The following is a 14736-nucleotide window of genomic DNA, read 5'->3' as shown; positions in this document are numbered from 1 at the left end:
GCTTTTCTTTCCAGGAAGCAACTTTATTCATGCCAGCAAGGCTCAGTTGGGTTCATACCCAAAAAACAGAGTCCCAAACACCACGTGGAGTAGTTTTTTATATATTTTCTATTTCTCTGTCTCCCTTATATGGTAACACTCAAACATGCAGTCTAATTAAGTGGCCTCATGTTACAAGGTCATGAGGGATGTTGTCACATATGAATATGTGTATAGCCAGGTTGCCTTGAGGGTTTTTTTTTTTCATTCCTTAGACAGGGGACCCTACCACATCACCAAAAGCTTACAGACCTATGAAACCTAATGATGGTCTCTTTCCTATCAGAGAGAGATAGTGCCCTTGGTGACTCTACTTGTGTGTGTGTGTGTGTGTGTGTGTGTGGCATTCTAGATAATGTATTTATTTACTTTCCTTTTGTTTCAATTAATTTTTTAAAATTTTTTAAAATTAAGTTTTCTACTGTTAGTTCCAGTAACATAGTATTCTATTCGTTTGTCACTTTTTTTGAATTAAAAAAATATATATACATATGTATACATGTGTGTATGTGTATATCTATCGTAAAAACATTTAAAAATCTATTTTACAGAAAGCAGTTGAAATTAAAAGTTTTATTTTAGATTATTTTGAATATCTGATTTTTTTCTCTTTATTTATTTATTTTTTTGAAAAGCACTTGTTAGTATTTAATGAACCACCCTCCACATGACTTCAAGCTACCAGAACACGCCCCCACCCCCACACATACATCCTTAATCTTCTCCTCAGCTTTTCTCCTCAAGAATTTGGCTTTCACAATAATAGGCCATTTTGGGGGCTTTCCCTTTCTGAAAACTTTGTGGTAGCCTGATCGCACCACATCAATGATGGGATGCAGCTCCAGTCTTGTTTTTGGCAGCATTTACCAGTGTCTATTCACTGATTGAAGTCCACAGTTTATCAAGGTTGACAGTTGGGCAGAAGCTCTGGTTCCTCTTTAAGTGGTAATGCCTCACAAGAACTTTTCCAAAGTTACCTGGGTGATATTTGTTGAAGTTGATCCTGTGGTGATGCAAGCCACCAACATTACCTTAGCAGCCCGGGTGCTTGCCCATGGGGCTCTTGCTGTGGCTTATGTGCCCCAGAAGTATCTGGGTTTTCTTCAGTCTGGATGGCCTGTTGACAGCCTGGAAAAAAGAGCTTGAATATCAGATTTTTAAAAAATGGTTTAAAAATCTACCTTGGCCTCCATATGTAATTTTAAGCAAAAAACACACTTTATACATGTTGTTTACTTTGAACATTCTGTTTATGTGTATTCAGTTCTTCCATACAACCTTGTAAGAAGCTAGTCAGATGGATGATTGGATTATCATGACACGTAATCCTCACACACTTATTTTAAACATACATAGATTAGTGAGCACCACACGTTATATGCTGTTTTTTTTTTAGAGGAACTGGTTGTGTCATCCCTGCAGTAATCTCACTTGAAAAGCCTTATGTTAAGATGTTTTTTCAAGCAGTTCAAACAATAAAGTGGTCCTTAATTTGTACTGAAAAGTAATGATTACTTTAAAAGGAGTAGTTCTGGTTCTGTCTTCTCTCTCTCTCTCTCTCTCTCTCTGTCTCTCTCTCTCTCTCTGTCTCTCTCTCTCCCTCTCCCTCTGTCTCTGTCTCTCTCTGTCTCTCTCGTACCATATGCCAAGCCTTGTTCTATGAATTGAAACAATAGCTAGGCTTTATACTATGCCATACAGCCCCATCATACCCATCTTGCAGGGAGAGAAACAGAGAGGTAAGTGACTGTCCCTAAATTACACAGCTAGGAAGTAGTTTGCACAGTGTGGAAACTTCTTCAAAAAGTCATTTCATTGAAGTGCAGGAAAAAATCTCTGTAACCTCTCTTAAGCAGGGATCAGCAACTTTTTCTGTAGTAGCCCAAATAGTAAATATTTTAGGCTTTGTGAGCCATGTGGTCTGTCACAACTGCCCAACTTACACAAAAACAGCTATAGACAGTACATAATTAAGTGGGTATGGCTATGTCCCAATACAACTTTATATAAGAAGGTAGCAGGCTGGATGTGGCATGCAGGCAATAGTTTGCCAATCCCTGCCTTTCAACATTCCTTAAGGTCCCGTGTCCCTGCTTGGTATATCCATTAGCCCTCCTTTTCATCCTTTGGGAGCATAACTCAATGAAAAATTGCATTATATACTTGTAGTAAGAGCACACTGAAATCCTTAGATCACCAGACACTAACCTCATGAACTCTTCTACAACAGCCTAGACACTGCTCTAATTTATTCTATTCTATCTCCACCTTTAGCACCTTCACAAAAGCTGACACTCAGGCTTTCCAGATTTCCTATTTGATACTGAATACAACTATCTGCTCACTGTCCTGGTAAATGTTTTCCAGGTGAGTGAGTGCCCTATCCTTTCTACAGAGGGTTTTTTTGGAAGTTATGGCATAGACACTGTAGGTATCCCTCACTTTAAAGATAGATGTATTTCAGAAGGGCTGGCTGGAAGAGGAGAAATAGAACTATCCACCTACCATTTTGTAATTGGACATGAATTCCTTCTGGATAAAAATAATTGTAGACCAAATACACTTTTGGTAAATACATGGCACAGAAAGCTTAGACAAGATTTTGAAGTCGTAGTGGCCTTTACTACCATAGTGTTTATGCCCTTGGGCAAGTCAGTTACCCTCTGTGAGGCTTAGGTTATTCACATTTAAGATGAGGATAATAATCGTAATTATCTCTCATGGTTTTGAGAACTAAAAGAGATAATGGATGTGAAAGTGCCCTGTTGTGCCACATATAAAAATGAGGAAAGAACTGATATAAGTGGGCCACTGAGGGAGCAATGCTGAAAATCCACAGCTGAAAGATGCACCTCTTACTGCTTTCTTGCAACACTTTGTAGCAATTAATTTTTATTCTGATTAGAAAAGTAATCTTTAGCTCTTCCCTGAGTTTACCTATAATAAGGGTACGAGTTTATGATAGAACATTAGTTCAATATTATTTTAGTAATATGGAATTATTTGGCTTTAATGGAACCACCACCCTGTTCTTAGTTGCCCCCTATCCCTTCTTTCACCTCAGTTTTTTCCACTTCTTTTGCTCAAGGCATAGTTTGAAGCAAAGAATGTTCTCTCATGATCCTAAGACAAGCGTGATGGTAATTTACTTACCAACCATTTCCTGAGTGTCTCACTTTGGAATGAATGAAGTAGAATCCTTGGTCTCAGAGAGCTCAGTCTAGATCCATGCTGTCCAATATTGTAGATACTAACCACATGTGACTGTGGAACACATGAAATGTCTGTAGTTCAAATATAAATGTGAGAGAGGAAGTGAGAAGTGGAGGAAATTATCCAAAGAAAGGTACTCAAATAGACCAGAAATGGGTTTTCATTAGAGAAAAGGGAGAAGAGGACTACTTATAGTTAAACAGGAAAGTAGTGTGTGTGGCATTACTTCCTCCTATATTCTCTACTTTTTACCTATTTGTGGCATTGGTGGATATAGCCCAAGTTCTAAGGATTCTACTCTGATCATTACACAGTGAGACACTCAGGAAATGGTTGGTAAGTAAATTACCATCATGCTTGAGTTAGGATCACTAGAAGATATTCTTTGCTGCAAACTGCCCTGGGAGAAAAAGGGGGGGGGGGTGATTGAGGTGAGAGGGGGAGGCTAAGAACAGGGTGGTTACAGCCAAATAATTTCATATTACTAAAATAATAAACTAATGTTCTATGGTTAAACTGGAATAGGTAATGTTGCTATGTACATACTGTATTTTGGCAATGTAGACTATGTACTCATCCATAAGCGTACAGGATAGTGGGGGATAATTTGCTTCTTTTGCTACATAAAAAAGTATAAGATTCTCAGTGAATAGATTGAGGGCATAATGAGCTCATGACTGGAAAATAACCCTGAGAATGGGTTTGATTTAAATGATTGTTTAGAAAACTGGATTCCAGTGAAGAAATGGGCAGAAGACATGAATAGACACTTCTCTAAAGAAGACATCCAAATGGCCAACAGGCACATGAAAAGATGCTCAACGTCACTCCTCATCAGAGAAATACAAATCAAAACCAAACTTAGATACCACCTCACGCCGGTCAGAGTGGCTAAAATGAACAAATCAGGAGACTATAGATGCTGGCGAGGATGTGGAGAAATGGGAACCCTCTTGCACTGTTGGTGGGAATGCAAATTGGTGCAGCCACTCTGGAAAATAGTGTGGACGTTCCTCAAAAAATTAAGAATAGATCTACCCTATGACCCAGCAAAAGCACTGCTAGGAATTTACCCAAGTGATACAGGAGTGCTGATGCATAGGGGCACTTGTACCCCAATGTTTATAGCAGCACTTTCAACAATAGCCAAATTATGGAAAAAGCCTAAATGTCCATCAACTGATGAATGGATAAAGAAAGTGTGGTTTATATACACAATGGAATACTACGTGGCAATGAGAAAGAATGAACTATGGCCTTTTGTAGCAACGTGGATGGAACTGGAGAGTGTTATGCTAAATGAAATAAGTGATACATTATTGAAAGACAGATGTGAAAGACATTATGAAAGACATTATATGATACATTATATGAAAGACAGATACCATATGTTTTCACTCTTATGTGGATCCTGAGAAACTTAACAGAAGACCATGGGGGAGGGGAAGGAAAAAGAAAAGTTAGAGAGGGAGGGAGCCAAAGCATAAGAGACTCTTAAAAACTGAGAATAAACTGAGGTTTTATGGGGTTGGGAGGGAGGGGAAAGTGGGTGATGGGCATTGAGGAGGGCACCTGTTGGGATGAGCACTGGGTGTTGTATGGAAACCAATTTGACAATAAATTTCATATTTAAAAAAAAGAAAGAAATTCTCTTGCAACGGGAAATAATAAGTACACGGTAGGCACTCAACAATGTAGTTATATAATAGTTCAGAAAGGATGCATTCCTGAGTCTCACTATATAGTAGACACTTTTAGATTTATTATTTTATTATTTATAGCCCTGGAGAAAACTATAGAAACAAAAGTCCCTTTCAGATTCAGATTTTATGGGATTGAGTCCTATGTTGTTTTCACTTTTTCAGCTCCTGTCAGCAAATATAGATTGTTGAAAGATTTATCTTTAACCCACCAGGATAGTATAGAGAGATGAATGAGAAGTAGAACCATAGACTGTTTCAAACGAATGGGAGCTTGTAGATAATTCAGTCAAACCCTCTCATTTTATAGATGGGTGAACACAGACCCACAGAGTGGAAGAAACTTGCTCTGAGTCACACAGCAAGTCAGTAGAAGACCAAATTCCATCTCTTGCCTTCCATTTTAGTGAGCTACCTGTGCTAATATTCATACCAGAGTCAAATCCCCTTTTGCAGTTATGGCTTAACTATAATAATGTGTCTTGAAAAATAGGGCAGTATGTTAAGTTGGAGACAGGGCCATGATCTCTTTAAAATTTATTCTAGACCTTTTACATGACCATAAATAATATATAATTAGAAAGGATTATCCTTATTTCATATTTATCTTTCAGTTTTAGAATAATGAGCTAAACTATATCCAGTCCATTTTAATTTTTTTTGTCTATTTATTTATTTTTGGAAGAGAGTGAGTGAGCAAGGGAGGGGCAGAGAGAGAAAAAGACAGAGTATCCCATGCAAGTTCCGCACTGTCAGCACAGAGCCTGACACAGGGCCCAAACTCATGAACTGCGAGATCATGACCTGAGCTGAAATCAAGAGTCAGGTGCTTAATCACCCAGGCGCCCCATATACCCAGTCCATTTTACTATAACAGTATACTACCCAGATTGAAGTTTTACATTTTTCCAGAATGTTTAAAGTCTTCCCCACATAGTTAAAATCCTAGCTTCAGTAATAACTTACTGTAGTAGGTATAATTCTAAAATTACCCCAGTGACCCTTTTCTTTGTATGATAACCTATCTTTGAGTATGGGTAGACCTGTGAATATGATATCATTCCCATGATTATGTTATATGACATGGTTAACTTTAAAATGTGTTTAATCACACAAAGCTTGTTAAAAGCAGACATTTTATCACCTGATAACAGAATAGAAAATTTGAAGCTTAAGAGAGATTTGATGTGTCAATACTGACTTGAAGTTGGAGAGAGCCACATAGAGTCATCCTTATGAGTGTGATCCCCACCTGACAGTCAGCAAGAAAATGGGGACCTCAGGCCTAGAGCTACAAAGAAATGAATTCTGTTAAGAACCATGAACCTGGAAGTGGATTCTTCTACCCAGTACCTCCATGTAAGAGATTAATCTGGTTGACACCTTGATTTTGGCCTTGTGTGACATTTAGCAGAGAACCTAATTGAAGCCACAAGGACTTATGAATTACAGAACTGTGAGATAATAAATGAGTGTTATTTTAAGCTACTAAGTTTGTGATAGTTTGTTATGTAGCAGTAAACATACTAATACACTTACCATGTGCTCTAAGATAAGCACTTTATCAAATCTCTCTCTTACGACTGACTTTCCTTTTGCATGGCATAATGGAAGTAACCTACACTGATATGAAATTATAGTTGTAAAATGTGGCTTCCACAGTAATAGGACACATATATTACTAATTTGGGTGGTATTACTAATGATTATTTTGATTCTCCAAAACCTATAAAAATCATTTTCACAATGAAATAATAAAGTAAAGGAATATAATTTGGCCCTAGGTAGACTTTCCCACCATGTGATCTTAGAATACCAAGGCCATAAGCCTGCCATTCTACTATAACAGAAAAAATATGGAGGTTGGTAAACTGTCCATTTGTATTGCATACTTATTGAGAAATCACTCTGTACCTAGTGCTATGGTATCTTTGTAGACTGTACAAAGGGAAAAAAATCACACATGATCTTTGGCTTCAAGTAACTGTTACACATAATGTAGTAAAAGAGAGAAAATATGGGGTGACACTCACTGTACTTCAACATAGGAAGTGCTTGATGTCTTGAGATGAATAAATAAAGCTTGGAAGAGATCAGAGGAGGTTTCCTGTAAAGTGGGCCCTGACAAATAGTTAGGATTTCAATAACAGGAGACAGAGAAGGAAAAACATTCCAGTTAGAAGGAAGAGCACAAACAGGTGTTAATAATATAGAAGGTCACAGGGAAAATAAGAAGTAGTTCAGTATACCTGAAGTGTAGGATGCATAAGTGTAATAGGAAATGAGTTTGAAATAATAGATTGGGGCCAGATAATAGGAGACTTTGAGTTCTAGGTTAAGGAGTTTGAACATTATCATTTTTTTAAATTTTTTAACGTTTACTTATTATTAAGAGACAGAGACAAAGCATTAGCATGGGAGGGGCAGAGAGAGGAGGAGACACATTTTTGAAGCAGGCTCCAGGGTCTGAGCTGTCAGCACAGAGCCCGACGCAGGGCTCGAATTCACAAACTGCAAGATCATGACCTGAGCTGAAGTCAAATGCTGAACCGACTGAGCCACCCAGGCGCCTCTCATTTGTTTTTTAACAGAAGGGTGAACTTATCAGGTTTGTAATTTAGAAGGAAAATTCTGGCAGCAATATGGATAAGGGTTGATGGTGAAGTGTGAAGAGTGATGAGGAAGAGACTGGAGACAGGGAAATCGTTTAGGAATGAAAGAAAGTGAAAGATGTCAAAGCCATGACTTTAGGAGAGTGATTTTGGGAAAGGACAAGATGTTTTAGGGGAGTCACAGAAAAATGGACATAGTGTGGCAAGGAGGTAAGACTCATGATGTTTGTAAGGTGCTGAAATCAATAGAAGTCACACAGGTAGGAAGTATCCGAGTCAGGATTAGTACCTAGATAGCCTGGCTATCTGTAGGTCCCTCTTTCTGGTCCTTGGTGTATATAACATGATCCACTGGGGAAAATGTAGCACTTACAGAGTAGGGATTTGGGAGGCTTCCCAGATAGTCTGTGGCAGACAGACCTGTGATCCCAGGACCACCTATATAGAGTCCTTTTGGGTGCCTGTTGCAAATGCAGATTCATTGGCCACTTCAGATTTATTGAGTCTCAGGAATTGATATTCCTAATAAGCATGGGTCCTTTTTCAATAAACATAAAAAGTATTTGTTTTACTTTTTTGTATGTGGTGTTTGAAATCCTCAAGTATACAACACCCAGTGCTCATACCAAAAGGTGCCCTCCTCAATACCCATCACCCACCCTGCCCAAACCAATTTGACAGTAAATTTCATATATTAAAAAAAAAAAAAAATGAAATCCTCAAGTAGATTAGTTATGCCAGAATAATCAAAAAAATATGGTAATAATCAAAAAAATATGTTTCTCTAAATGACACCCTCTCCCAGAAATTCTGATATATCCCCACATCCCCCCTGTTTCATATTTACCAGTCTTACCTGAAGAATGAAACTAGAGTTCCCTACTGTTGTTAAAAATTATCTCCTGACTCTTAACAACTTGTGTGTGACTCTGACAAGATCACACTAAGTCAACTTTAATACTAGCATATTCAACCACTGCCTAAAGAAATTTGTTACTCATAAAGGAAATTGAAAAAAAAATTGCATTTCTTTTTCTTCTTTGAATATTTTATTCTGGTAGTAGAGTAGTTTTCACTACAAGCCACCATTGTGTGCCCCCAGAGGAGGGGGCTTGACCTGGTGATGGTGACCTTAGAATGTTTATTGAACCTTTGCAAAGTTGGTTGGTTGTCATGGCTTCCTTGGAACAGTCCCCTTCACTTTGATCTTTAAGTGACCAATGTGAGAAAGGAAATTTTATGGTCTGGAGCTGGTTAAGTGAAATCCAAAAATAATTAGGATAGCACTTCCTTTTCTGGGAATGCATTCAGTAGGAATCTCAGTACATCAGAAAGCACCAAAGTCACAGCCTCAGACATTCCCAAAGATTCTCCCAGTGGCCTGTATCACAGAGGACACTGTTGGAATTGCCTGGTAGTTTTAAGAGGAGGTATGTGCATGGTTGTGGGATGACTCACCCTTTTTGCTTGAATGGTCCCACTTTCATTATGGACAGTTTCTCTGGAGGGCCAGCTTGGCGTACACATGTGTTCACTCCATCCTGGAGGTTCTTTATGAGAAAGCATTTGTTCAGTGGCTTTCCCATTTTGTTTTATAGCCACTCTACAGCCTATGAAATGGTTATCTGGACTTTTTACTTGTTTGAGAAAAGCAGTTTTTCCCTTCATATCTTCATGGCTGCCAATCAGCAGAGGGGTAACTCAGGGAAACTATATGATTTCCTTCCATCTATATGTTCAGGAACTGTACAAGAACATCAAATCTAAGGTTTACTGATTTGTATTTGCCCCAAATTGGACATGTGATAATTATGTTTTTCAGGTAACATAATATATAATGGGTACCCCTTCATTGAAGTGAATTAATCTAATAAGCATGTATTAATGTTTGCTATGTGCCAGACATTGTGCTAGGCATTCTGTTAACAGGGGAGACACAAATTTCTGTGCTCTCAGTGTTTGTAGTCTAACAGGGAACACAAACATAAAAGCAAATTGCTATTTTAAAAAATGTCATAGTATAGTCAATATAAAGTTGTGAAAGTGTGATTAATTCTGAGGAAAAAGAATGACAATGGAATGTTCTCAGAGGAGGTCAAGTTGAGGGAAGAAAGGCACTCTAGACAAAGGGACTAGCACAGAAGCATGCTAGTACATTGGGTTTGAGGGAATGGCAAATAGTCCAGTGTTTCTTAGGTAGAATGCAAGTAGTTGGTAATATAGGAGTTAGGTTATGAAGAACTTTAAATGTCATCCTGAAGGTTTTGAACTTTATCCTGTGGACAGTCTTAGAAGACTGTAGGACTGACAGAACACCCATTTTACATGAGCTGTCACCAGACTTATGCTCACATCCAGTTATTTTACCCCTATGCATGCTGAGTTTGGGCACAGGCCTCCATACCCAACAGGAAACACAAGTTTCCCCTTAATGAAATTGGCCAGTCTTTATGTTCTATGCCCAGCAGGGCCACAGCTTTTTCAAAGGTCAGCTATCATCATGCAACTAGGTATGATATGTAAATCTAGTTTCATATTGATTGTGGTCAGTGGAAATAACCTAGTAACCAGACTCCACCACACACAGTTTGCTTCTTCCAGTGGAGTTAGCAGTCATACAAAAATTTTGCTTTCAGTGTCTAAGAAATGGAGGTTAGAAGTGAGAAATTAGAGCAGCTCTTACCCTTACCCTCAAAATTCTAAGATTAAGAGGCCTTCAGACCCTTTTATCCTGTTTGTTTTATCAACAGAAGTATGTTCCGAGCTACATAGTCATTCTCTCTCCACTCTTTTAATTTCAGTGGAGCCAGTTTAAGATGCTCTGGCTTTCAGTTTTCATGGACCTTGTCATGTTTTTAAAGTGTTGTTTTTGCAGACAAGATGATTATAAGGAGCCTGGTTCTTTATCTCTTTGCTCTTGGCAAAGAAGATTAAAATCATTTAAAGAAATGCTTTATTGATTGAGTTGGTGAATTGGTATTAGTGAATCTAATGGATATTTGAGAAACTTGTACCATAAAAGATTAAATTCAAACCTGTAATGTAACCTTTAAAAAGGCTTAATATTGAACAAAGAATTAAAAAAATATTAAACACAAGTAAAAAGTACAGTTAGTTACTATCAAAATTCATTTTCAGGTTTGTATATTTAACCATTTTTATTTTTTATATTTATCTATATTCCTGGTTTTTTACATTTTGTTATATGTCATGGTTTATTTCTTTTATATTTAGTCTTTTTTCTCTTGACATACATTATTTTTCATTTTAATTGCTTCATGACATATCATAGATCTGTGCTTATATATGTGGGTATTTGATTTAAGGTAAATTAACTAAAATTAAAGTAAGCAATAATTTAATTTCTCAATATCATTAGTCACAAGTCAAGGATTCAATAGCCACATGTATCTAGTGACTACTGTTTTATACAGTGCAGATCTAGAGCATTTCCATCCACACAGAAAGTTCTATTTTGGAGAGCACAGCCATAGAGTAAATGTGCCCTAATGTGCTAAACCATTTTGTTATTGTCGTTGGGCATCAAATTGTTTTTCATTTTTAAATATTATGGATAACTTGACAGTGAATATACCTGTGTGTGTAGCTAATTGGCTTGGTTGAATTATTTTTTGGGATCCATTTCAAAAGCTGAGTTATTGGGTCAAAGAGTATGAACATATTTTTTTAAACCTGTAGCATATTCAAAAAAGATAACTACAAGCCAATATCTCTGATGAACATAGATGCAAAAATCCTCAACAAAATACTAGCAAACCAAATGAAACAGTGCATTAAACAAATCATCCACCATTGTAAGTAGGATTTATTCCCAGGTTGCCAGGGTGGTTTGCAAATCAATCAATGTGATACATCATATCAATAAAAGATAGGATAAAAACCATGTGACCATTTTGGTAGACACAGAAAGAGCATTTGACAAAATACAGCATCCATTCATGATAAAATCCCTCAACAGGTAGGTTTGGAAAGAACATACCTCAACAATATAAAGGTCATATGTGAAAAAACCACAGAAAACATCATCCTCTATAGGGAAAACTGAGAGCTTTTCCCCTAAGGTCAGGAAAAAAGCAAGGAGGTCCATTCTTACCACTTTTATTCAACATCGTACTGGAGGTCCTAGCCACAGAAGTCAGACAACAAAAAGAAATAAATTTGTAAGGAAGAAGTAAAACTTTCACTATTTGTAGATGGCATAATACTATATATAGAAAACCCTGAAGACTCCACCAAAAAACTAGTCTTAAATACAAAATCAATGTACAGAAACCCGTTGCATTTCTATATACTAATAATGAAGCAGCAGAAATAGAAATTAGGAGAACAATCCTAACTGCAATTACACCAAAAATAATTAGGTACTTAGGAGTAAAATTAACCAAAGAGGTGAAAGAAACACTGATGAAAGAAAATGAAGATGACACAAAGAAATGGAAGACTTTCCATGCTCATGGATTTTAAGAACAAATATTGTTAAAATGTCTATACCAACCAAAGCAATCTACACATTTAATGCAATCCCTATCAAAATACCAACAGCATTTTTCACAGAAGCAGAACAAACAATCCTTAAATTTATATGGAACCACAAAAGACCCCTAATAGCCAAAGCAACCTTGAAATAAAAAGCAAATCTGGAAGCATCACAATTCCAGACATAAGTTATACTACAAAGCTGTAGTAATCAAAACATTATGGTACTGGTGCAAAAATAGACACATAGATCAATAGAACAGAAAACCCACAAATAAACGCACAATTATATGGTTAATTAATCCTCAAAAAAGTACGCAAGAATATCCAGTAGGAAAAAGTTTCTTCAAAAATGATGTTGGGAAAACTAATCAGCTACATACAAAAAAATGGCAATGGACCATTTCTTACATCATACACAAAAATAAACTCCAAGTAGATTAAAGACCTAAAGACCTGAGACCTGAAGACATAAAAATTCTAGAAGAGTACTCAGGCAATAATGTCTCTGATATTAACTGTAGTAACATTTTTTTCTAGATTATGTCAGCTGAGGCAAGGGAAACAAAAGCAAAAATAAACCATTGGGAGTACACTGAAATAAAAAACTTCTGCACAGTGAAGGAAACAATAACACTAAAAGGCAACCTACAGAATGGGAGAAAAATATTTGTAAATAATAAATGATAAAGGGTTAGTATCCAAAATATATAAAGAATTTACACAACTCAACACCCAGGAAACAAATAATCCAATTAAAAATTTGCAGAAGACATGAACAAACATTTCTCCAAAGAAGATATCCACATGGGCAACAGACACATTGAAAAGATGCTCAACATTGTTCATCATCAGGGAATGAAAATCAAAACTACAATAAGATATCACTTCACACTTGGCAGAATGGCTAAAAATAACAAACACAAGAAACAACAGGTGTTGGTGAGGATGTAGAGACAGGGGGACCCTCTTGCACTGTTGGTGGGAATGCAAACTGGTACAGACACTCTGGAAAACAGTATGGACATTTCTCAGAAAGTTAAAAATAAAACTACCCTATGACCCAGTAATTTGACTACTGGGTATTTACCCCCCAAATACAAAAGTACTAATTCAAAGAGATACATGCACCCTGATGTTTATAGAAGCATTACCTACAATAACCAAATTACGGAAATAGCCCAAGTGTTCACTGATAAGTGAATGGATAAATTAGATAGTGTGTGTACACACACACACACACACACACACACACACACACACGTATATAATTCAGCCATAAAAGAATGAAATCTTGCCATTTGCAAGGGCATGAATGGAGCTACAGAGAGTATAATGCTAAGTGAAATAAGTCAGAGAAAGACAATTGCCATATGATTTCACTCATTTGTGGAAGTTAAGAAACAAAACAAATGATCAAACAGGGAAAAGAGAAAGAGAAAGAGAGAGGCAGACAAAGAAAGAAACTCTTAACTATAGAGAACAAAATGATAGTTACCAGAGGGGAGGAAGTGGGGGGATGGGTTAAATAGGTGATGGGGATTAAGGAGTGCACTTGTTGTGATGAACACCAGGTGATGTGTGGAAGTGTTGAATCACTATATTGTACACCTGAAACTAATATAACAATGTATGTTAAGTAAATGGAATTAAAATGCAAACAATAAAATCCCTGTAGTGTATTGTCATAGTCATTTCAGAAAGGTTTATATCAACTTTAAGTGTTTTGAGCAGCATATAAATATACTAGTTTTACTGCATTCTCAACAACATTTACCTTATCAATTTTAGTTTTTTTATTATACTCTGGTTTTCATTAAAAGATAGTTTATGTTAAAAACAGATAGGTCATGTTTGAATTTGCATTTCCTTTTATTATTGGTGATGATGTGGTTTCCTACCTAGTTTTAGTTTTCTTGCATAGAACTGTATATTTACATCTTTACTCATTTCTATTTTGATTCATAATGTTTTCCTTATCAGTATGAAAAAGATATTTATAAGTAACATATATCAAACTTTCCACCAACATAATCTTTAAGAATTTTAGGATAAATTTAATTTTAACTGGTTTTAAATTTAAAGGAGTAACATAATGTATGACATGTCGTATATTCCTTTACATTTCAAGAAACATAAGTAGTACTATATTAGTATACAAGATTATTTTTGAGAAGGCACCTCAATATATAAGAAAATGCTAACTACTATTTCTTGAACATTAGTATTTAGAATTTATATTTTCCCCAAATCATTGAGTGATGTTGAAGAAGAAAATAACTTACCAAATTATTTTGTATAAAACTTAATGTTCCCTCCAGAGTTTAAAGTATTATATTTCTGCCTTTAGTGGTGACGTATAATATTTTGGTATGTGGCCAATACATGGTCCATTACTTTAACATTTTCATTGAGATTTAATTGACATATTATATTTGTTTTAAGTGTACAATGTAAAATGATTTAAAATTTCTATACGTTGGTAAATGATCACCACAACAAGTCTAGTTAACATTTGTCACCATACAAAGTTACAGGTTTTTTTTTTCCCTGTGATGAAAACTTTTAAGACTTGGAGGTATTATGCTAAGTGAAATAATACACAGAGAAAGTACCATATGATCTCACTTATATGGAATCTAAACAAAACAAATGAAGAAACAAAACAAAATAAA

The 14736-nt window shown here is 36.2% G+C and overlaps 1 protein-coding gene across 1 annotated transcript in view; it reads left to right on the top strand.

Annotated features, from left to right (window-relative positions):
* The window catches only part of AR (androgen receptor), a 187005-nt gene that overhangs the window by 54499 nt on the left and 117770 nt on the right, over nt 1-14736 (top strand). The window lies entirely within an intron of this gene.

Source organism: Panthera onca, chromosome X, assembly GCF_046562875.1.
Source record: "Panthera onca isolate mPanOnc1 chromosome X, mPanOnc1 haplotype 2, whole genome shotgun sequence".
Lineage (NCBI taxonomy): Eukaryota > Metazoa > Chordata > Mammalia > Carnivora > Felidae > Panthera > Panthera onca.
The sequence above is the reverse complement of the archived record's forward strand: the minus strand, read 5'-3'. Positions and strand labels throughout refer to the sequence as shown.